This window comes from Nycticebus coucang, chromosome X (genome assembly GCF_027406575.1).
Source record: "Nycticebus coucang isolate mNycCou1 chromosome X, mNycCou1.pri, whole genome shotgun sequence".
Classification (NCBI taxonomy): Eukaryota; Metazoa; Chordata; class Mammalia; order Primates; family Lorisidae; genus Nycticebus; species Nycticebus coucang.
In genome coordinates, this window is record NC_069804.1 from 7,788,029 (window position 1) to 7,810,074 (window position 22,046).

Here is a 22,046-nt window from a genome sequence, read left to right on the forward strand (position 1 = left end):
TCAATAGATTGTGCTAATCCACAGAGAAATGTCTGTATCACTTCAGCGCTGGGAGCCTCTCCGGGCTTGAGATTCCATTTTCTCTCAATATTTTGCTTCTGCAGACTGAGCTCCGTTCATGCTACAACGTGCAGTGTACACAGAAATTGTGAGTGGAGCCGCAGCAGCTCTCGCTCTAAAGTTCCCTTCAGAAGGCGGCTCCACTCTGATGACTTGCTTTGAGCTCTCTGTCACAGGGCACCAGGTGTGCTCACACAGGATGCTGGTTTCAGCCCTGGACAGATGTAATCCACATTCTCTTCACCAAAATAAACACACAGCAAAATGCTCTCTCCTGGTGCAGCATAATTTCCATCCCGTAAAATGAATTACTTTTCTTTAATGCCACCATGTCTCAGGAGTGGTTTATAATTAGTTCAAAAGAGAACTTGACGTGGCCATCGTCTTCCTTTTGTTAAAGCAAGGACAGGGAGTGTTTGATTTGTCACTATTGGTGAGATGCCTGCGGTTACCCCGTGCTCCATGCCTGAGCACCCCCGGGCATCCGTTCTGCATCAGGGGCTCTCCAGCACTTACTTAGAAAGGGCAGGACTTAATTAGATCTTAAAGTGACAGCTGAAAATTTAATGTCATGTGGAAAGGGGATTTACTGTGATGATAGTAACAGCAATAACTAAAAGTAAGCTTGACTCGGGCGTGCTCATGGGGGTCACCCGGTCTCAATTAGCAGCACTCTGGGATTTGAGCTGTGCTATTACCAGCAATGCCTGTGAGTGGCTCAGTTGCCTGTTTCCTCCCAGGACAATCGTCAGGGAGCATGGCACAGGTGTGGGCGTGGTCATCCCCACTTTATATGTGAGGGAACCCCGGACAGGCAGGGGCCCCCAAACCGAGAGGTCTGGAGGGCACCAAACTGGGGGGAGGCGGGGGGCAGTTGTGTTGTTGCACGGACCACGCTGGTTGCCTGGGCAATCCGAGGCCCAGAGCTTTCACCTAGACCTTGCTCGGTGTCTGACAGAACTTGTAATAATTCAGTCTATTAAAAACAGCTTCAAACAGAGAAAATTGTGCTTTTCTCCCTAGAGTTTGATCTTAACCTATTTTATATTGATCTAGGGGAAAAAAGATATTGTGGGCTTATAATTTAAAATTTGCAGGCAGTCACAAAATAGGAATCCTGTAGCCTAAAAAAAAAAACTCCACATGCCTCTTCATCTTGCAACTACAATCAACAAAATTTCGGAGCCTGCAAGCACCACAGAAGCCTTCTAGATCTGCCCTGTCCTGTGGAAATAGCTTGGGAGCCACAGAGGTCATTGTCTCTTTTCTAGTACTTAAAGAAAAAAGTAAGAAGAGGCTGGGTGTAGTGGCTCACGCCTATAATCCCAGCACTTCCACAGGCTGAGGCAGGAGGATGGCTTGAGACCAGGAGTTAGAGACCAGTCCAAGCAACATAGTAAAATTCTGTCTTGGCAAAAAATATAATAGTTAGCTGAGCATGGCGGTGCATACTTGTAGCCCCAGCTATTTGACAGACTGAGCCAGGGTTGCTTGAGCCCAGCAGTTTGAGGTTGAGCTGTGATGATGGCAGTACTCTGTACCCAAAGTAGAAAGAAACAGGTGAAATTTATTTTGCTGTATCTACAATTATTGAATTAATATTGAAGTACCTATTTTAATAGATAAAAATGCCAAAATAGCTTTTCTTTAACCTAGTATCTAAAAAAGTATTAAAAACCAAAAAATATTAAAAATAGTATAATTTCAACAAGGATCCTTACAAAAAAAAATTATTCACAAGATATTTATTTATTTATTTATTTATTTTGCAGTTTTTGGCCAGGGCTGGGTTTGAACCCACCACCTCTGGCATATAGGGCCTGCGCCCTACTCCTTTGAACCACAGGCACCGCCCTATTCACAAGATATTTTATGTTCTTTTTCCTTACACAGTCTGTGAAACCAGTGTGTTCTTTGGTCAGTAGGGTCTGAATTCCCACGCTCCAATGTCTATCTGAAATTATGAAAATCAACTCATAATAGGAAAAATAATTTGCCAGGTGAAAGTTACACTGTTTTTAGGAAGGGATAGTTTTATACTAGGACAGTTTGTGAGTGTTCATCTATTTGGAATTGGTCCAGGAAAAAAGATCAGATATATAATTTAAAAACGTGCACATGTGGGCCAGTCAAAGAGGAATCGTGTGGCCCAAAAAGACCCTGTGTCTTTCTACCAGGCAGTAAGAGAGTTTTAGTTGTCACAGGCTCCTGAGTGGCCATGCTGGCCTGTCCTCTCCCACACAGTGGCCCCTAGCAACTGGAACCCTGAGTAGGCATAGCATGGCTCGTGCCACTGAGACACAGACTCTTATCATTTTCATTTTCTTTTAATTAATTTTTCTTGGCATCATAGCTGTGAATAAAACAGACACAAACAGTACATCCTAACACTAATGCATAAAAATATGGTACTTTGGGTGTTACGATGCCAAGGATGAGCGCATATGAAATCACCTTGGTATTTGTGTTATATTACACTCATTAGGTTTCCAAGATTTAGGAAACTATTTGGGAAAGAGCAGAAAGTAACAATTGTATACACCTCTCCACACATACGCAAAAGACACAGCATGGTAAAAGTGCTAAAGTATTCGCTGAATATTTTTAAATATCATTATGGTATACTTGAAACATTTGTTTATGATTTCGAACCGTGTAATTGGAAAACTGAAGTTCATTTAAATTCTTGCTTGTTTTTGAGAAATCTGTAAAACCTCATTTCCCTTTATATAATAGAACTTGGCTGGGAAAATATCACTTTTTTCCTGAAGGGAAAAAAAGTCTTTGGTGTACCCTTGCCAGTTAAAAAGACCAGGCAGAGAAATTGATTCCTTGTAGAGTTTGTGCAGAAATTACCAGTCGTAATGATTTTTCCCTATGCATGATCTCACCCGGAACTACTGATAAGTTTATAATTACACAGGCCGGATAAGGTGAACAGTGACTTAGAGAATTGAGCTGATTAAGAAGAAGCCCCTGATTTTATTTTAATAACCCAGTAAGGAAAAATCAGACTGTGTTTACCTACGGCAGCAGTGCTGTTAAAATTTATGCAAATAGAACAGTTCTATTATTACCAAGCCTTTTAGAGTGTTTTGCTTTCCAGGGAGCTTTGTAAATCAATATCATTATTTTTAGCCCGTGTGCGGCTGCTAAGTGTGCCTATTGACCCGCACGGTGAATTTCCATTTGGTGAGGTTGATATAGTTAAATGGGGGTTTCCACCCCCATAGAAATTAAGAAGAGATAAGTGCAGCTGGGCCCAGCCCTTGGCAGTTCCACTGCGTGGTGAGTTACCTTTATGGTGGACTTTTGCACACAGGCGTACATGTAGGCACAGAGCCCTGTGTGATGAATTTAAGTGATGCCTTCTCTCTGCAACACCAGTTGGGCTAATTGAGCTGCAGAAGTCCAGTAAGAAGGATACAGGGAGAGAGCTGGGATGAACAGCTTCAAGGCACCGTATTTTAATTTAACCAATTTTGGCTGAACTGGTTTGTCATTTTGTTGTCTGTTATGTGGCTTTGTGTGGCAGGCATTATGATAAAATAGTGTTAATGGCTGGGCCACTGCATTTTACATAGACTTCTTCTCCACCCTAAGACCACTGTGTGCATCTGGCCATTTTGATCTTGTTTTGCTCCACTTCCTCTCTGTCTGTCCACGATGCGTTCTCTGGTAATGGATGGGAGCAGGACATAGGAAGTGCCAGGTCAACTCAGATGGATGATTTTCAGAGCGCTTTGTTTCTCCTTGTGACGAAGAGGGCGTGTGTGCCTTGGGGTAGTGATTGCTGTTGTGGGCAGTGTTACCGCACCTGTTAATACAGCCGGATGGCGAGGCCACACTGCTTCATTCCTCTAAAACCTGAGAGGGTATTTTTATTTCTCACTGGGACTTGATCTTTGGAGAGCCAGGAAATGGGGGCATGAGGGTTATTTTGGGGTGGGAGGAGCAGTAGCTTCAGAGGATGGAAGCATTAAAACTCCAGATTGCTGGCCTGCGAGGTCACACGTCTGCAGTGGTCCCCGTAAGACTTAGAATGCTGGTGCCTACAAGTAACAGTGAGTCTCCACCAGGGTGATGAAGGTGTCTTTCAGAAAATAGAGGAACAAGAAAAAGAATGAACTTGTAAAGAACGTGGAATGAGTTCAGGGAGAACAAGTAAACCCACTAGGTAATAGGTGGGTAGAATGGGTTTCTTGGCCTCGGCACTCCTCCCGTTTGGAGCTGGATAATCCGTAGGCTGGGGGCTGTCCTGAGCACTGTGGGAAACTTAGAAGCATCATTGCCCCAGGAGTTATCTGTAGCACCCTGTTTCCTCAGTTGTGACAAGGAAAACCGGCTACAGATACTACCACGTGTTTCCTGGGAGGGCAGTATCACCCTCCGTGAGAATCCCTGGAAAAGGTAGGGAGATATACGGAATATAAAGGTCTTTTTTTTTTGCGTAAGGAGATGGCCCCAGAGATGTAAAGACACCCTCAGAGCACCCTGAGGTATGTTCTTTTTCAGCGTTGCATATGTAATACCCTGGGCGCCCACTCAGACAATAATCAAGCCATTCCTCTTATAATCAAGAATTCTTGACTTTAAAATCTAGAAGGGATAAATTCTCAACTGGCCCACGAAGGCAGAGGTAGTGTGAGGAACTTGAATGAAGGTATGTATGCGTGTTAAAATGTTATCATATTTTCCAGATATATCTTGCTATTTCTCTATCTAGGGGGAAAGTCTGTGCATAAATGAATCTTATTAGTTAATTAATATAGTCAATGAAGTGGAGCATTTGCTTATTTCCAGGATTCTATTTTATATTTCTTTCTAATACTAAGAAGCTGGTGACAGTGAAAATACTCTTAATTTAGCTATGTTGTAAGTTCAGCATTTAGATGCTTGTTTCATAAGGAGCCTTCAAAGTATTGGCAGTGGGTGGTGTCTGGCATGCTAGAGGGATTTTATAGCATTCATTGGGCAATCGAAAGTGATAGGATTTAGCTCTGGACTTTGTTGGAATTCCAGAAAGCATAAGTCGTCATTGCTAGTTATTTAGAGCCTCGTGGTGTAAGCAGAAATGACTTCTCGGTTTATGCCCATTCAGAGTAGATCTACATCACACAGGTAAAATGTAGTTCTCTGTGAAGGGACAATGGAGACCCTTCCCAAAGAAATCTGGCCTGAGTATTGGTACATTCACTGAAAAAATTAGAGAAAGCCGACTGTGTTTGTTAGTTTGCTTTATGTTTCTTAGTTTGCTTGTTTTAACCCAAAAGCATGGAAATTTGCAGTCATTTGCCAATACTGTGAAGGCCAGCCATGGTCTCTGCTCCAAAGAGGACCTCTAGCACAGGACCCCCTAAGTGAGCCCAGCACCGTCCGCACCAGTTTCTACTTAACTCAGGGGAAACCTGCATGAGTGTTTTTCACTTCTGCCTCTCCCCGGAGTGACACCTTTCTTCCTTACCTTCATGGTTATTTTGCCCACACCTAACTAACCTCACAGCCTTTGCTGAAATGACTCTCGCTTACGCTGTCTCTCATGCAGCCAGCCTCATCTTCATTAAACACACACACAAGCACCTATTGCCCCCACCCCCGCCGTGCACTCACATTCCATCTATGTGTGTTAACACTTGAAGTGTAGGTAGTTACAGTGGAGGGACAGCACCTGAATGGGGCTGGGAGCCAGCTTCACGGAGGCGAGGCAGGCAGGCCAGCTTCCAGCTTCCAGCTGTGAGCCTGCCACCCTGTGCCTGGGCATCTGTCCTCCAGCGTCCTCTTGGAGGAAGTGGAAAGCAAGGTTCAGGCAGGTGGGATTCACCTACCTGGCTGGACTGCCGTTCACTCCCTCCTGCTGTGCATGTATAAATCAATGCTTGGCAGGAGATGGCAAAAGCCTTTACAAGAACGAGTTGCCATTTATCTTTTTATTATTAGACTTCCTGGTAATTTGTGAAGTCTAGTAATTGCATATGTGTCAGACCAACTCAGCTGTAAGTTTTACATTATAACGATATTAAACTCTGAATGTAGGCAGAGTGAGGGGACAAAGGCTCCTGCGGTGAGCCCATCTGCTCATAACCATACAAGCTGAGAGGAATACAGCACCATTCAGCCTCCACTGCTCCATCCACTTTATGGCCGTAGTCAATGCTCCTTATAAATCCCCCCAAGAGCCCCAAGGGCCCAAGGGCCGTTTCAGTGGAGTCCTCAGGAAGGAAAGTACAGCCTTGGAGGGCAAAGTGCCGTAAATGCCCCTTCTTCTTTTGCACATTGTTTTAAGGTGGAATGTTTGTCCACAGGCTCTTGTTTACTGAGCTATTTATTAAGTTTCTTTCCTACGTTTCCTACGTCAGGTGTCCCCCAAGCTCAGTGTTGTGGACGCACAGGCCCTTGCTCTGCTGGGGTTTGCTAGCATGTGGGAGACCAGTAGCAGACAGAGAAGGGAGATAATTTGATGATAGGGACACATCCCGGCACAGAGATAAACAAGGTGATGTGAGTGAGTGGTTTGGGTCAGAAGGATGCCACGTTAGTGGGAAGAGGGGTCGGCGGGCACCCAGAGTCAGATACATGCCTTTCAGGAACTTACGGTGCCCAAAGGTTTGGAAAGCCATTTAATAACTGCCCGTGTTTACATAGAGACCCCTGGGAGATGAGAATATGGTGCCCTTGCCGTCTGGACACTTCAGGAGAGAATATAGCTTAATATACATCAAAATCGATTAGTATCATCGTCTTACTCTAAGAGACTCTCCCTTTTTTCTGTAAATAAGGGGAACAGCTTAGATTAAGACTTTTGCTTAAATTCCATCCACCTCCCCCCCTTTTTTTCCTGACTTTGCAGTTTTTATCCGAGGTAGAGAGAAATGTTGCAGCCTCCATTAGATCTGAGTGTCTGTTTCTCTTGGACTTGTGGAGGTTTTGCTGACAACCACATTTCAGTCCTGAACGTTACATAACAGCATGATGTGCTAATTTTTTTTGAATGGCTTTATGATTAACCTTGATTTAATAAGAACATGCATTGCATTTCCATACCACACAGATTAATACAAACTTAATGAACCAAATGTGCTGCTTGGCTCTCATGCTAAATTCTTAAAGGATAGGAGCTGGCTTGAGAATTTGTAAGTTTGGTGAACATTCAGAAGTTCCAGAAACTATTGAAATTCTGAGGCTGCTTCTAGGAAATGCCTGTATTCCAGCAGGAACTATATTCAAATGACACTTTAGAATTGGAAATAACTGAGCATTGTTCATTTTTTATTTCAGTTACGGGCTTGCATCTGGCTTATAAAAAGAGAAAAAAAGAAAAGAAAGCTAATACTTTGTATATTCTTGACTTACTGGTTTAAAAGAAATTAATACACATTTCACTGTCATAATACTTTTTGATCTTTCTAGTTTTCTCTTTAGTCACAAAGCATCTTTGGAAGAAATATATTTGGATTGAAGTTTTTGATTTTCATTGCAGTCTTTTTTTGTATGGTAAAATATGCCTATATAACATAAAACGTATCATTTTCACTCTACTGTTAAGTGACATTAAGTATATTTACCACCCTTTCCAGCACTTTCTCATCTTCCCACAAAAACTAAAACTGTCCTTTCTCTTTTTTCTTTTATTGTTAAATCATAGATATGTACATTCGTGCAATCAAAGGGTACAATGTGCTGGTTTCATATACAATCTGAAATATTCTCATCAAACTGTTCAATGTAGCCTATATAACATTTTCTTAGTTATTGTATGTAGACATTTGTATTCTGCATTTAGTAGGTTTCACCTGTACCCATTCTAAAATGCACCGTAGGTGTGGCCCCACCCATTACCCTCCCTCCACCCTGACTTCCCCCCTCCCTTCCCCTCTCTTGGTCCTTTCCCCAAACTCAGCTAGGTGCCTGTAGCTCAGTGGTTAGAATGCCGGCCCCGTGCACCAGGGGTGGCGAGTTGGAACCCGGCAGAACCTGCTAAACAAACAAAAAGGAGGAAACTCTGACAGACACTGTAACGTGGATAAAGCTGGGGTCACTATGCTCACATAGACAAAGGACCAACTCTGTGCAACTCACTTACATGAAGTACCCAGAGCTTTCATATGAAGCTTTCATATGAAGGCTATAACCCAACTGTCCTGTCTCTCTTTCTGCTGCTCCTGGAGACGGCCCTTCTACTCTCTGTCTGTATTTTTTTTTTTTTTGCAGTTTTTGGCGGGGCTGGGTTTGAACCCACCACCTCGGGCATATGTGGCCTGCGCCCTACTCCTTTGAGCCACAGGTGCCGCCCTGTATTTTTTACTTCTCTGGGTACTTCATGTAAGTGAGTTGCACAGCATGGGTCCTTTGTCTATGTGAGCATAGTGACCCAGGGTTTATCCACGTTACAGTGTCTGTCGGAGTTTCCTTCTTTTTGTTTGTTTAGCAGGTCCTGCCGGGTTCCAGCTCACCACCCCTGGTGCACGGGGCCGGCATTCTAACCACTGAGCTACAGGCACCTAGCTGAGTTTCGTTCTTTTTAAAGGCTGAATAATATGCCACTGTCTATCTGTTCAGCATTTTGTTTACCGTTCATCTACTGACAGACATTTGGGTTGTTTTCATCTGTTATTTGGCTGTTGTGAAGGATTCATCTGTGAACACTGAGGTGCAGATATCCATTTGAGTCTCTCCTCTATTCCTTGGGGCAGGTACTTAGAAGTGGAATTGCTGGGTCACATGGGAATTCTAGGTGTTTTCATTCTTTGAGGACCCGCCGTACTGTTTTCCTGAAGGTTCATTTTTCAATCTTTGGGAGATGTGATTGAAACGGAATCTCACCATGGTTCATCTTCTCTAAACAGAAACGGTAATGAACCTGAGCCTGTAGGCCAAATGTAGCCAATGCCTATATCTGGACCGTCAACAAGCTCAGGATGTTTATTCTGTTTTTAAATGGTTGGAAGAATCAGAAGAAGAATACTATATCACTATCCATGAAGATGCTATGAGATTCAGATTTCACAGTGTACAGTTGCAGTTCAGATTGGAACACAACTGCGGCTGCTGTTTTCATCTGCTGTCCACGACTGTTCTCAGCACAGCACAGTCAAGCAGTTGTATGGCCCACAGAGTGGAATGAGTTTGCTGGGTTGAAATGATAAGGAATCAAACAAAGTGTGTTTCCATCTGTTGACTGCTCTGCCAACAGAGCTCTGCATCTGGGTCAGCTTTTCCAAGGGTCTGAGTAGGTGTGTCAGGTTCTCTCCGAATTAATCACACGGTCATAAATTTCATTTCTGTCACCTTTTGGCGTGTGCAGTAGCTCCAGCCTCCATTCTAACTCCAAGTGCGAAACCCCACCCAGGTCGTGGGGCTTGCTCATTTCAGGTACATGTCCTTTTCTTTTGTAATTCCAAACTTTGGCTTCCTAGTACGTCTTTTAAGGAACTGTTCCCATTGACGAGGAGGTAAATTTCTGGGTAGTGAAGGAACAAAGCTGAGGAATGACTTCTCAAAATTCAGTTACTTTTTTTTTTTTTGGATAAGGTTTGTACTCAACTGAGAGGCACAGTCTTCTATTTTTAATCTGTGATATTTCTATAAAATCATGCAAATGTCATGCTTGTAACTGTAGGGTGTTTTTGACTTTTTCTCTTCTCTCAAAGAGCTGTTCTGTGAACCGAGGGTGATTTAGTAAAAGTTAAGTTGCCACAGCGTCCACCTGCTCCCTTAAATGACATCTTCCAACTGTCGTTTTAGGGCAGCACTTTGTCCGGAAGGGTTTTGTTGTCAGAAGTCTCACTCCCAGAGCTTTGGAGTGTGCACACCCTGTTCTGCTGCGGGTCGCCTGCAGTTCACATCTAGCCTGTTGTTTTATTTAATTCATGAGGGTGATCTGAGGACCAGAGAGAAATTTGAACAGGCCCAAGGCTAAGCGTAAACGAGGAAGCTCGTACCTAAATTCTATTTTCCCTATATTTAGTTTTTGTAGGAAATGGGGCATCCCGTTTTCTCTTTTTGAAATCTTGTTTGAAATCACATTTGCATGAAGAAGCAGCAGCCTGTTGCCTTTCAAACTGCAGAAGTGGGAGCAGAAAGAGATTGGTGGGCAGAGGAAACCATTTGGGAACTACAGCACGGAGGTGTTGTTAAATAAGGTAGCCATTTAATTAAATGTGCCAAGGCCAAATTAACTGTGGAAGCCGCAAAAAATATTTTAATGTTCTCTTTACCAAAACATAAAATTTTAAGAATTTTAGCATCTGCTAGAGCTCAATCTAATCTCTCTCTCCCCTGCCCCCCATTGCACCCTTTTCTCTCTCCCTTTCTCAAATACACTAGCTCATTAAAAAAATGTAGTTTGAGACTCAGGCGATACATTTCCATATACGAAAACCATAGATAAATATGATTATGTTCCATATGAAATGACAGCTTCACTCCCTTACACTTTGCCTTGTATTCTTGTTTTAAGTGTCTTTTAAAGAAACTGCTCGTTATTTATCCCGTGGGAGTGATTGGCGGAAAATGTGTATAGCCATCTTGGTATTAAAATTTTTGTTTGTTTAATTGTGGCAAAATCATACATAAAGTATATCTTGTTTATGTTCTCTTTTTATGTCTGAGAAAATTAATAGAACAAAACTCCACTTACCAGTACGGCTATTCCCACCGTGTGACATAATAACCAATGTTCGTTACAAGCCTGTATGTGGCTTTATTTCAATATGTGAATTCATGTTACATGAATTTAGTCTTCCCTAAAGCTCTGTCCCCACAGTGTCAATGTCCCCTGATATCTCAGAGATGAGGAGAGTTCTCGAGACCTGCATCACTGGTGGGGTAAAACCCTTATTCCTTTGCAAGTTAGGTAGATGCACAGTCAGCCTGATGATATTGGTGGGTTATCTGTCCGTGATGCATTGCACGTGCACAGTGTGATCAATCTACTTCCGTACTGCTCCAAGGCAGGACTCGGAGCGCTACTGCCCGTAGGCCAACCCTGCTGGCCACCTGGTTTAGTAGATGGAGTTTTATTGGAACACACCCACACCCATCTGCTGACAGATGGTCAGTACCTGCCAGGCGGAGTTGAGCAGTGTGACTGCAAAGTCCCAGACACTGGCTGTTCGGCCGTTTTATAGAAACTATGTGTGTTCCCCTGCTCTGAGGCTCTAGAGCTCTCCTCCCTTCTGTTTCCATATCTAGCTCCTTCTCCCATCTGTTAAGCTCAGTTTCAGAAAGGGGAGGATAGTAAACAGTGCAGCCAAATGGGACAAGTTAGGACAGTGTGAACTTTTCCTCTCTCTGTGGTGTATTTGGAGGTTTCTGTGTGTCTCTGCATGTTGGATGCAAGTTATATGTACCAGTGTGTGTGTGTTTTAAAATGCCAGGCTTCAGCATTGCTCATGAAAGATGTAAAATGCTGTCATTTTCTTTGATTAAAAAAGAAAAAAACTGTAACAGCATTCACCATGGAGGTATTTGTAGGGAGCGAGGGTGATACTGGACCAGGCACACTCTTGGGATCCATGTTCTGAGAGGGCTCCTCAAGAAACAGAGTTTTGTTTTGTTTTGTTTTGTTTTGTTGAGACATGGTCTAACTCTCCTGCCTGGGCTAGAGTTGAGTGGTATCATCGTAGCTTTCTACAGCCTTGAATCCCAGCGCTCAAGTGATCCTCCTGCCTTAGCTTCCCTAGGAGCTGGAACTGTAGACGCCCACCACCACATCTGGCTAAGTCTTCTGTTATTTGTACAGAGGGGGTCTACCTGCTGTGTTGCTCAGACTGGTCTTGAATTCCTGGCCAAGAAACAGACTCTGAAAACTGAGGTTTCCCTGGGGAGTGCCTCAGGGTTAGTGGCAGTGGGAAAGGAGGACCTCTGGGAAGCCAGCTACCCTTCCCTCCCTGTTTATTGCATGAATTGGAACACTTACCGCAGCTCTGGTGTCTATAGATGCAAAGACCCTGACTTCCTGGTATTATCTTCTGGAGAATTTGATGGTTCACTGTATCTGTGAGTCCTTTTAATGTGTTTTAGTAAACAGCTGAACAGAACCCTTAGGCCAAAGGTGAGGGCTGTATCACCCCTCAGTATCCCCCGGGCATTGGTTGCAGGACCATTGAGGATACCAAAACCCAGGACTACTCAAACCACTTATATAAAGTGAGGAGGGAGTATTTGCACGTACGCTTTGCACCTCCTTCTTTAAATCATCCCTAGATTACCCAATCCTGAGTACAGTGTAAATAATTGTTAAACTGTATATTTTGTAAAATTTGCATTATTTTTTATTGATTTATCTCTAAGAGTATTTTTGACCTGCAGATCCAGAACTTACGGGTGCAGAGGGCCAATTGTACATGTTTTCAAAGACAATGCATCTCAAAGATATATAGCTAATAGATGCAACTTGAGATATATTGATAGTATACACACCTATGGTCAATAGCAGAATAGATAGGGATTCAGAGTGGGTTGTTACAGATAGTCGAGTCTGGGTTTTTAAATCTTTTGAAATTTTAGTGTTAGGCTTTTAATCAGAGTAGCTGTCCCATTTGCCCGTGGGTGGTTGTTTTTGTCTTTGTTACCAGCTGTAACACACTGCTTTATTTTTCAGGGGGTTGCTCTAGCGTTTACAGTATTCGTTTTTAAATTTGAATGCTACTTGACTGCCTCAGATCAGAACCTTCAACGGTGCGCGTTCATCCTCCTCCCATTTCCGCGCCTCTCTGCTGCCCTGGCTGTGCACTTTACTTTTATCTGTGTTAGAAACAGCACAATACATAACTATTGATTTTCCATTCAGCCGTCAGTTATCTGTAAAAGAATTTTTCAAGGGCGGCGCCTGTGGTTCAAGGAGTAGGGCACCGGTCCCATATGCCGGAGGTGGCGGGTTCAAACCCAGCCCCGGCCAAAAAAAAAGAATTTTTCAAGTGAAAAAACATTTTTATATTTATTCCTGTAGTGACTGTGTCACTCACCATTTCCATCTTAGGCCGTTCTTCTGCTTAAAGGACTTCTTTTAATATCTCCAGTAGTGCAGGAAACTGGCAGTGAATTCTCTCTTATTTTGCTTGTCTGGAAAAGTCTGTATTTTGCTTTTTTTTTTTTTTTTTTTTTGACAGAGTCTCACTTTGTCACCCCAGTAGAGTGCTGTGGTCACAGCAACCTCAAACTCTTAGACTTAGGCGATCCTCTTGCCTCAGCCTCCCCAGGCATCTACCACAACACCCAGGTAATTTTTCTGTTTTTGGTAGAGATGAGGTCTTGTTCAGGCTGGTCTTGAATTCCTGAGCTTAAGCAATTTACCTACCTCGGCCTCCTACACCTGGCCCGTTTGCCATTATTTTTTGGAAGAAATTTCATCTGAGTGTGGAGTTTTAGATTGATAGATTCTTGCAGCAATTTAAAGATTTCATTCCATTGACTTCTGGCTTGCATGGTTCTTGGAAAAAAGTCTGGGGTGTTTGTTATCTTTTTTCCTTTACATATGGTTTATGGTTTTTTTGTGGCTGCTTTTATAAGAAGTTTCTTTCAGCACTGATTTTCAAGACATGGATTATGTCTTGTTGGGATTTTTGTGATGTTTTTCCTGCTTGGAATTTTCTTTTTGAATCAGTTTCACCTTTCTTAACAGAGGGAATTTCTCAAGTTTACTTAATCTTGAAATCCCCGTTTTAAGTATGTTATCTTCTCTCAGAACTAGTATTTTATGAATGAACACTAAACCCGGTTTGGGAAACAATGATAAAAATCAATCTATCTTGAACCTTCTAGAATCGGGTTGTACAGAAAGCTTTTGGACATGTGCCTGATATTATGTAGAGTATCTGAAGGTTGTTAGCACATGGAGGAAATATCAGAAATAAGCCGGGTAATTGTCAGCACTGTGGTTGTGCTCCTACAGTGACCATTTTTCCCCATTGTCAAATATAAATAAAACTTATTCCAAAATCTGTTTCTCACATTTTGTACATTGACAATCCATCAATGTACTGAAGGAAAACTGATGGCACTCCCAAAATTACATTCTATCTAAGACATTACTAAAATGTTGATTCTAAAACATTCAAACTCCTATTTTTATCTATAGACATGGAACACCCATTTCTATTGTTTAACCATGCAGACTGTTTTTAAAAGAAAAATCTTTTAAAATATTCATTGGTTTTAATTTATAGCTTTCTAGTTTGCTTATAACGTATATGCTAATTTGCACTCAGCTTATCTCTCTCTCTATATGTATGTATTTGTTTATTTATTAGAGATGGGATCTTGCTATGTTGCCCAGGCTGGTCTTGAACTCTTGGCCTCAAGCAACTTTCCCACCTCAACCTCCCAGGTAGATGAAATTATAGGTATGAGTTGGGCAGTGCCGGCCCCATATACCAGAGGTGGCGGGTTCAAACCCAGCCCTGGCCAAAAACTGCAAAAAAAAAAAAAAAAAAAAAAATTACAGGTATGAGCCTCTGCGCTGCCTTTAAAATTTGTGTACCACATTAGAGTCATTAATCGTTGAGAAAATAATACAAAATATTTTTCCTGTGTCATAAATATAACTTTAAAAGGGAAGGGGTCTCTTGTGTTATCTCTCAGAAATACATGTAAACAGAGAAGGCAAAAAAAAATCTAAAGAGTATTTCAAAACTCAATTTTTTAAAATGGAATAGCATATGAGGAAATAATTAATATGCTGTGACTTTTCACCCCACCGTACTTATTTTCATAGTTTGGTGAGTAAAGAGAGAAATTTGGCCTGATTTTAATTCCCAGTGGAGGGAGGCTCATGCAGCGCTGCCCCACTTCTTGACACTATTATTATATTAAAAGTAACATGTATTTTTATGAGTCATTACCATCTTGGCACACTTACATTCATTTTCGTCAAGTACTGCCATCTTTATACTCCAAGCTTCCAAAGTCTTAAAACAAAATGCACATTGATTTTATATTTCTCTTGGAGAACATACAGTCTTCCAACAGTATAATCTCAATTTATCGGAATGTTTAGTAACTGGTATACTCAAAGTCAATCAAAAAATTGTCTTTAAAATTTCAACATGTAAAAAGTCTTTCTCAGAGAAAGTGGGGGGAGTTGGGCAAAGTGTAGTGCAGGGGTCTTCAAAGTTTCTAAACAGGAGGTCAGTTCACTGTCCCTCAGACCGTTGGAGGGCCGGACTATAGTTAAAAAAAAAAACTATGAACAAATTCCTATGCACACTGCACATATCTTATTTTGAAGTAAAAAACAAAATGAGAACAAATACAATCACACCACCTCATGTGGCCCACGGGCCACAGTTTGAGGACCCCTGATGGAGTAGTCTCGTCTGTGTGGACATGGTCTGTACAGAGACACCCTTGGCAGGAGGGCTGGGTGGAGCAGGTGCTTCACAGAACGTGCACCACTGGCTGCCCAGAACTGAGATGAAGTCATGAGAATCCAGTGGTCATTTATTGTGCGAATAGGCAAGGGACTAGACCCACACTGGCGCTATCAGAACCTCACTGCTGCTATCCGTGCCTGGGACGCAGAAGGCATCAGTGAACATTCCTCCTGAGATTGTGGCAGGTGGAATTCACGGGAAATCCTGAATTCTTTGTCCCAGTCTTTGTACCTCACAATGCACAATGGCTTATCAGAGCTTTAAGCAAATCCTCCTGTAAGTAAAAAGGGGGCAAAACCTGCCCATTGTACCAGCGTGGACTGTGGAGTGTTCACACCCTCTGCCATTTTGCAGCCCGGGGCTTGGGCAGGCGTCCGCCCCTCGGTGCTTCCATTCCCTTGGCTGTGCAAGTGGGATTATAGTAGCCCTATTTCCTAGGGTTGCCTTAGAAGTGGCGACCATCACATCCGATGGGCATAATTATTAATATATGAGTATATAAGGACTTAGTGTTCTAAGCTCTTTCAATATTCAAAGTGATTTATTAGAAGGACTAAATAAGTTAAACACTTTAGAGAGAGCCAGGCACACAACAGGTGTGATGTATGGGTTGGCTATTAATACTTTTTAACTTTAGCCCAGTGTTGCAAAGTCCGTTGGATCGTGGTGCTGGTTTTCAGGTGACGCACACTAAATACCTTTTAAACAACCTGTGAAACATCGCTCTGAAGACCTGGCTTTGGCAAACGCTTCTCTACTGAATTTAAACCTCCGGTTGACCGGCTTCCAAGTTCATTTGGTTCTAGGCTTTCCTGGCCGCAGCCCTGCCAATCATTATCCCCATTTTATGAGGTACCTGCTGAGAAGGCCCCTCTCTCGGTATCTGTCCCACCTGCCTTCTGGAGGGGTTAGATTCTCAAGGGCAGGGATGCTAGTGAGACTTAGTTGGCTAACCTGGCTGGGGGGTCTGTCTCCTCAAGTCACAGGTAAGATATCAGAGCTACAGTCTATGAAGGTGTGATGGGAGTGGCGGGCCTGTGCCAGTGATGGCTCCCTCACATGGCTGGCTGGCTGCTGCTGGCTGCTGGCAGGTGGCCTCTGGTCCCCTCTGTGCCTCCCTTCCACAGGCAGGAACTTTATCATACAAATGTAATACTGTTTTATCAAGAGTAGCCAGGAATGCCTCTACCTCCAGTTGGGACATTCAAAAATACCTCCAGTCATTGCCTAATATGCCCTGGGGCGTGGAGAGGAACTGTCACCCCTGCCTGAGAACCACTGTATTAAAATACGGAAACACGTGCAATCAATATTGCATGCTGCTTTGTTTATTCCAAGCAAAAATAAATAAATACTGCATGATGTTTTTATCTTTGGGCAAATGCCTGGTGTAGATTAGGCTGCCAGAGAGGGATGCTCAGTGTGCAGTGGCAGCTGGCAAGTGAGCGTGTGCAGCCCCATACATGGTGTGGGCTTGTCACCAAGCAGGGTCTGGCCCACCGTGACTGGTGCTGACAAATTCCTTGGTTCCATCCTCTGGGTCTGTCCCATTTGTGGCTGCCCTGCCCACGGGAGCTGGAATGTTTGCTCCTCTGCCCAGGTCCTGGCATGCTCCAGCTTGGCCTCCCTCTGCCCGGACTGTACATCATCTATTCCTGGGCAGGGGGAGATTTAGCTGAACTATGAACAGGAAACAGGAACTCAAACCAGAGCAGCACCATTCACAGTGGCCAAAAATGCTTGTCAGCTGCTGAATGGACAAAGAAAAGGCAGCCCGTGCGCAGAGTGCGAGAGCGTTCAGGCTGGGGAGGACTGGGGCACTGATACAGCCGTGGCACGAGTGAGCCCTGGGAACACGCTCAGTGCAGGCAGCCAGACACAAAGCCTGTCTGTTGTATGGCTGCGTTTATATGAAATGCCCTGAACAGGCAAATTCCAGAGACGGAAAACAGAGGGGCCTCTGCCAGGCCTGGGGACTGGGGGAGGGAAGCCACTGCCTCACGGGGATGGAGTCTCCTTTTGCAGTGAATAAAGTGTTTCGGAGTTTGACAGAGGTGATGGTTGCACAACATTTGAATATACCAAATGCACTAAATTGGACACTTTCAAATGGTTGATTTATATGTTCAGTAATTTTTTTACCCTGACTGAAAACAAAAGCACCAGCCATGTGGGGTTCAGGGAAGTGTCTATGTAAGAGCCCGAGGGGCGATACTCTGTTTTTTCTTGAGTAAAGAGGTTCTGAAAGTCACTCCAGATGAGTGTTCAAACTGCGAATGCTTTCCTAGCAGGAAAGAATATGGCTTCCCAAAAGGACCGCTTTCGAGGACCGTGCCTTTTTAACTTTGAAAGTGTACTTATTAAAAAGAAGACGTACTCATTGCCTTGCACCATCGTTTATTTTCAATTTAGAAATTCCATCCAGTGGTTTTACAGGTCTACAGAGGTGTTCACAGAGCACTGTTGAAAAGCAGTAGACAGGCTTTGAAAGGTAACAGAAGTGGCTGATTTGCATTTAGGATGAAATTTAGCTGAGGTGCTGTGGAGTTTGGGCAATATTTGACTAGGTCTTGTGACTTTTCACCTTTATGAGACAGTGATTTTGTGGAGAATGCGAAGACGGGCAGTTATTAGTAGGTGCCTGGCTCACCTGTGCTTAGGTCTGTGCTAGCCACTGCGAACGGTGTGGGTGAGCTGCCACCCAGGACCACAGACACCGGCAAAATGGTAACTGGTGCTTGTGCTTGGACGTGGAGAATTTGAAAAATTAGGAAAACAACTGCAGACCTTGCTGTGCCCATTCCTTTAAAAACGATCCCTTGATCTTTTTGTGCTTTCTCCCAAGAATGCCCTCAAAGATGTCACTGAAATTCCTCCAAAGAAAGCGTAAGGCATGCCAGTATCCATGTAAAAATGCTGCTTTTTTTCCCCTGCCGTTTTACAATGAAGTTAAGACAGAAGGTATGAAGAAATGAATGTGGTAGACGGATTGTGAAGTCCGCTGTGTTACAAAGCATGTAATCAGCTGCTGTAATGTTCTGATTGGTTGTATGTGGGTACATCATAGTTCCGATTGGTTGTGTGTGACGTGCATCATAGTTCTGATTAGTTGTGTATGGGGTGTATGAAAGTTCCGATTGGTTGTGTGGGAGGTGCGTCACAGTTCTAATTAGTTGTGTGTGGATGCATCACAGTTCTGATTGGTTGTATGTAGGTACATCACAGTAGTGATTGGCTGTGTGTGGGATACATCACAATTCTGATTGGTTGTGCGGATGCATCACTGTTCTGATTGGTTGTATGTAGGTACATCACAGTAGTGATTGGCTGTGTGTGGGATACATCACAGTTCTGATTGGTTGTGTGGATGCATCACTGTTCTGATTGGTTGTATGTAGGTACATCACAGTAGTGATTGGCTGTGTGTGGGATACATCACAGTTCTGATTGGTTGTGTGGATGCATCACAGTTCTGATTGGTTGTATGTAGGTACATCACAGTAGTGATTGGCTGTGTGTGGGATACATCACAGTTCTGATTGGTTGTGTGGGTGCATCACAGTTCTGATTGGTTGTATGTAGGTACATCACAGTAGTGATTGGCTGTGTGTGGGATACATCACAATTCTGATTGGTTGTGTGGGTGCATCACAGTTCTGATTGGTTGTATGTAGGTACATCACAGTAGTGATTGGCTGTGTGTGGGATACATCACAATTCTGATTGGTTGTGTGGGTGCATCACAGTTCTGATTGGTTGTGTGTGGGGTACATCACAGTTCTGATTAGTTGTGTGTGGGATGTATGAAAGTTCTAATTGGTTGTATGTGAGGTGCATCACAGTGCTAATTAGTTGTGTGTGGGTGCATCACAGTTCTGACTGGTTGTGTGTGGGGTGCATCACAGTTCTCATTGGTACTGTGTGGGGTACATGACAGTTCTGATTGGTTGTTTGTGGGGCACATGACAGTTCTGATTGGATGTGTGTGGGGTACATGACAGTTCTGATTGGATGTGTGTGGGTACAGCTAAGTTCTTTTTTTTTTTTTTTTTTTTTTTTTTTTTTTTTTTTGGCCGGGGCTGGGTTTGAACACACCACCTCCGGCATATGGGACCGGCGCCCTACTCCTTGAGCCACAGGCCCCGCCCAACAGCTAAGTTCTGATTGGGTGTATGTGGGGTACATCATAGTTCTGATTGCTTGTGCTAGGGTGCGTCATAGTTCTCATTAGTTGTATGTGGGTGCATCACAGCTCTGGTGTGTGTGGCGTCACAGTTCTAATTGGTTGTATGTAGTATGCAGCACAGTTTTAACTGGTTGTGTGTGGGGTGCATCAGAGTTCTGATTGGTTGTATGCAGTGTGCATCACTGATTCATTCTCGCATTCTGTCATAAGCTCACTTTGTTAGGTATGTGATTGGAGTCAAGCCTACACTGTGGCAATCAAGTGGAGAAAGGTGGGAAAGGCCTCCTCCTGTTAGGACAGAGAAAGCGTAATGTGTCTTTTGGACGATATGAGGGAACCACAGGATAGAGTGGGGAAGACAGAGGCCATCCCCCCACAATTCTGTATTCTACCTAGGGAATAGGCTAAACATCAAAAATACCCTGGCTCAAGCAGGAAAATGCGTTTCCTCTCATGAGTAACAGCCCAAGGGTGGGCAGTAGTCTGAGAAGGGTAGGTAACAGATTTCCAAGGGCACAGTGGGTGCAAGTTCCTCTGTCCTGTTACTCGGCCATTCCTAAATGTCAGAACAGGCTCTCAGCAACTCACAGGGAGCAAAGTTCATACCGTTATACCATTGGCAAGAACTCTGTATCGGAACCCCTGGGGTCTCTTAGCAAGAGATGTCACAAGTGGGCTTCAGAGGAAGGCTGGGGAATTAGTACTTCCTAAATTATTTTATATTTTATTTGGTTGTGGTGTTTGTGTTTAATTCTTTCAATATATGTAGCAGCATCAACTATTCTTTTTTTTTTTTATTGTTGGGTATTCATTGAGGGTACAATAAGCCAGGTTACACTGATTGCAATTGTTAGGTAAAGTCCCTCTTGCAATCATGTCTTGCCCCCATAAAGTGTGACACACACCAAGGCAGCATCAACTATTCTAACCCACCTTCTATGGAGAAGCTCTAACGTGCTGTGTTGTTTCAGCTTAGAGAACCTTCCCCGTGACTTTCCACCTCCCATGTGCAAGGACAGTCTGTACATGTGTGCACCACGCCAAGAGCTGAGCACTCACGGAAAGTTAGAAGGCCTTTTATATATATCAAATTTTGGCATTTACTTTTAAAAATAATGTATTGCATTTGTTAGGATCATTTGTATTTCACACAAACATTTTGCAATCTATAAACATTCTCACCAGCACTGTTTATTGATAATGGTTTTATTTATGTACTTCATAATGGGAAAGTCCATCATGGCAAGGTATTGGGAGGTCTGATTTCTCATTTTAATGTATTGTTTCTGGCAGTAAACTAATTAGTTTTGACATGTTGCATAACCAGAAGAATGTTATTAACCCGACTCATCATTTCCATGTTTTGTGTTGATCACACACAGATGATAAGTTAATTATAGTTATTGAGTTTAACAACATATATAAGAGATAATCTTCAATTTTAAGACTCTAATTTGTGAGTTACCATCTGTTTTGGACCAAAGAATAGGAATTTGACTTTAAAGCTTTTTTCTGAACAGCTTGTAATAAGAGCTGTTTGTATATTAATTACTTATTGAATTATTATGGATTTTAATGTTTTAATTTACAAGCAATTTGGAGCTTATTGTGGTGACATCTGCTTGTATTTTGATACTTTATGATATTTAGCAATTTCATCATAAGGCTTCCCCATCACCCCCTGGTAATTTACAGCCCAAGCCTCAAAATAGTAATTCACTTTCTGCTTCAGCTGGTTATAACGGAGTACTGTCCTGTACTATCTCCACTGCAAATTTTTTTTATAATTGTATTTTTATTTATAAGCAAAATCAATATTCCCTGTACCTGCTTCATTCTGGTGCCCTTTAATTTCTATTCAAAGATTAATTTTGTTTAGGGCAGCGCCTGTGGCTCAAAGGAGTAGGGCGCTGGCCCCACATGCTGGAGTTGGCGGGTTCAAACCCAACCCTGGCCAAAAACTGCAAAAAAAAAAAGATTAATTTTGTTTAATTCTCACTATATTTCTTCAGTGGTAATTTTTTTTTAATTGCCTTGGCTATTACTTTTGTCTCATATATTCTTATTGGTTTTAAAGTGTTGTAACGAAACTTAGGCGCCTGTAGAATTCATTTAATCTCTTTCCTTTAAATAGCATAACTATAAACATGGCTCAGTAGGAACAATTTACTTGAATTTCCTTAAAATGAGTTTCTATATAAATTCAGTAATAAGAAACACCTTCACTGATAGCTTTGCTTGTGCATTTGAATTATATTAAACCTGGCACCTTTTTATTACCAGTTAAAACGATGGAATTAAGAATTTATAGAAAATAGCAGGCATTGAATTTACTTAGTTCTTGAGTTTGTAGATGATAATGCATAATTTAAACTCCAGGAAGCTGGATTCATTTACAGCCAAAGAAATTTTATAAGGAAAAAGGTAAA

General features: G+C 42.7%; 1 protein-coding gene across 6 annotated transcripts in view; it reads left to right on the top strand.

The window, feature by feature from the left end:
- The window catches only part of TBL1X (transducin beta like 1 X-linked), a 220,304-nt gene that overhangs the window by 140,161 nt on the left and 58,097 nt on the right, over positions 1–22,046 (top strand). The gene's annotated exons all lie outside the window — the stretch shown is intronic.